Source organism: Jaculus jaculus, chromosome 20 (assembly GCF_020740685.1).
Source record: "Jaculus jaculus isolate mJacJac1 chromosome 20, mJacJac1.mat.Y.cur, whole genome shotgun sequence".
In the NCBI taxonomy this organism is placed as follows: Eukaryota; Metazoa; Chordata; class Mammalia; order Rodentia; family Dipodidae; genus Jaculus; species Jaculus jaculus.
The window spans coordinates 13,175,361-13,178,972 of NC_059121.1; positions in this window are offsets into that span (position 1 = coordinate 13,175,361).

The window sequence follows — 3,612 nt, forward strand, 5'->3', positions numbered from 1 at the left end:
GTAGTGGCTGAAGGCCCTGACGTGCCCATTCTCTTTCTCTATCTGCCTCTTTCTCTCTCTGTCTGCCCTCTTTCTCACTCATATAAACAAATAAATAAATAAATTGCCTTAAAATATAATTTACAGCTCTAAGGTTGTGAAGATATTTTTTCTTAAAAATAAGCTTAGAAACAATAGGCAAAACAATAATGTATTGACATATTTGGATACACATAAATAATAAAGTTATGCTTAAATAACAAAGAAGAATTGGTTCTTGTTTCAAATGAGATCTTGGACGGAAGGACTGGCACCATGCTATCATCAGAACTTTAAAAAATGTATTTATTTACCATAAGAGAAAGAAAGAGAGAGAGGGAGGGAATATGCACATGCCAGTGCAAACAAGCTGCAGACACATGCCACTTTGTGCATCTGCCTTTTCACAGGCACTGGGGAATCAAATCCAGGCTTTCAAGCTTTGCAAGCAGGTCCCTTTAATTGCTCAGCCATCTCCCCCATCTTTCCCCAGATCTTTATTATTGCCAATAATCATGCTGTAAAAACTTTAAAAATATGCTTTACAAAAAATTTTTCAGTACCAATCAAAATAAATGACTACATACAAGTCAAAATAAATTATAGAAGACTGACTAAATTGGAAAAAAAATTCGAAGCCTGAAATAGCAAAGGAGCAAATGTCACGAATAGTCAGTTCCCATGAGAAGAGAAGTCATTCACTCAAGAAGCATGAGAAAACATTTCAACCTCACTAGTGAACAAATGTATGCAAATCACCCAGCAAGATGCACTTTTTTCTATTAAATAAAGAAAAAAATCTAGTAATTATAAACCTTGTTGATGAACACCCACAGGGTAGTGGACGCTATTATACTTTCTAATGATGGAAGAAACGTCTCTATTTTTGGACTCTGATGATGTCATAGATCAAGGGCTGTAAAAATATCTGCTGCTTTTTGGGCAAAGATGTCAGATGGCTCTAGAGCAACTGCAGGAGAAATCAGTGTGGCTTTCAGCGATCGACAGCAAGAACGAGCCCGCTGAAAATTCCCTGGGGGCCTGCAGCCAGTCCCGCACAGACCTTAGGGTTCGGTCATCTAGCCTGGCATGGAGGCCGCCACATCTGGCCGGCGGAGCAGTAACCGACAAGAAGCTCTGGAACCCTGTCCTCGCCTCTCTTTCGAGGGGCCTCACGATTGTCACTTGCCCCTTCACTTCTACTGTGATGCCGTAAGGACAAAATCAGGGCAACACTGATGTCCTGTTGGGAATAATTAATAATAATAATAATAAGGTCTCACTGAAAAGAGGCTACTATCCGTCTCACAACATTGCTCTCCCAGGGCTGTCTAGACCAGAATGGCTCTGTTGTCAATGGTCTTTTTCCCCCCTGAGCTCCAAAGACAAGGCTTGGCATAGCCGCAGGGGGACCAGCAGAGGTTGTGCCCAGGCTCTCTGTTGTATTATCTTGCTATTGCTGGGACAACCCCGTCTCCCCCCATTAAAAGCAGTTGGTGGGAGAAGTTTGTTTTGGCTTATGGTCTTGAAGGGAAGAAGCTTCGCGAGGGCAGGGAGGCCTGGCAGAGCAGAGGCTGAGCGCCCTCCTGCTCAGGAAGCTGGCAGAGCGAGCTGACCCAGCTCTTCCCACCGCCACACACCGCCTCCAGAAAGGCTGCCCCTCCCACACTGCCAACAGGGGACCAAATATCCAAAATACCTGAGATCATGAGGACCACCCGAGCGAACTACCTACCACACTCTGTCCTTAACTCACGCCCTCGCCCGTCCCCGGGTTCATGGAGCACATTAGCACAGGCCAAAATAACCAATAGTTACGGACTTTAGCTGTGAAGACAACAAAATTAAAACCAAATATTAAAATTTAGAATAAACCCTGGGTGGTGGCGCACACCTTGCACCCCAGCACTTGGGAGGCAGAGGTAGGAGGATCACCGAGAGTTCGAGGCCACCCTGAGATTACATAGTATATTCTAGGTCAGTCTGAGCTAGAGTGAGACCCTACCTCGAAAAACCAAAAAAAAAAAAAAAAAAAAAAGAATAAAACAAAAACAGAGAAAGAGCAGACTGGGGAAACAGCTTAGCAGTTACAGCGTTGGCCTACAAAGCCTAAGGACCCCAGTTCAATTCCTCAGGAACCCCCAGATGCACATGTATCTGGAGTTCCTATGTAGTGGCTAGAGGCCCTGGTGTGCCCATTCTCTCTCTCTCTCATAAATAAATAAATAAAATATTTTAAAAAACAGATTATAAAAGAGGAATTGAGTGATGTGAAGAATCTGGAGAACTCTCCTAAAAACAGCAAATACCACTAATAATTAATAAAGATAATTAAGGAGAAACAGGAGCAAGATAGGGTTATTTTATTTTCAGGTGATCGCCAGGGAGCAAGGCCCAAGGACAAGGAGCTGCCACCCTGCCTGCCTTGGCAAAAGTAAACCCGGAGTCTGGTTCAGTCCCAGCGCAGACGGCCAAGCCCACCCCACTCGCCTGCAGGAGCTGCGTCCTGGGCGAGCCAGCCCTTGACAACGAACCAGTGAGGTCTCTCCTTACACACCTGAGTCTAATAAGACCGCCCATTCTATTTGGATGCCCCGTGCTTCCAATTCTTTGCTAAAATCCAACAAAGACCCAAAAGAGAACTGGCCCCCAGTCTTGCATCAGTACAAAACAAAAACGGAAACATGAAGAAATTTATGCAGAAGCAGAAGGCCAACATTCAGGAAATGGGAGCCCCTGAGGAGAAAAAAGTAAACAAGAGAATTTCTGACAATCTTTTATTTATTATTTTACTTTAATTATTTTATTTTATTTGTGACGTGCATGCATGCATGCAATACACTTGATTGTATTCACCTCCCTAGTAACCTCGTTAAGAGGAACATCTTTACATTATTTTGCATGAATTAAGAAGAGATAAAGGCTTCAGATGGAGAAGATAAAGAAGTGTCTAGACATAAGAATGAAGTTTACAAATGCTGAAGGTAGAAGTGGGTGAAGAGCTCAGTGACAGAGTGCTTGCCTGGCATTCACAGGGCCCTGGGTTCAATAGAGACAGAGAGAGAGGGAGGGAGAGAGAGAGAAGCAAAGAAAACCTGTAAAGTGTAAAAGAAAGTAAAAAAAGAAGAGATCTTAAAAAGGGGCGGGGGCTGGAGAGATGTCTCAGTGGTTAAGTGCACTTGCTTGCGAAGCTTTATGGCCTGGGTTCAATTTCCCAGCACCCACATAAAGCCAGAAGCATAAAGTGGCACATACATATGTACTATTTACAGTGGCTAGTGGCCCTGGTGGGCCCATTGCCTCTTTCTCATTCTCTCTCTGCTTGCAAAAAAATAAATTAAAATGTTGAAAAGGGCCAGGCGTGGTGGTGCACGCCTTTAATCCCAGCACTTGGGAGGCAGAGGTAGGAGGATCACGGTGAGCTCGAGGCTACCCTGAGACTACATAGTGAATTCCAGGTAAGCCTGGACTAGAATGAGACCCTACCTTGAAAAACCAAAACAAATTAAAAAGGAATAAAAATCACACTGAAATGAAATTTCTCATAAACAAAAAACATGAAAATTAAAACAATTTTATGTCTAGATAAATTGT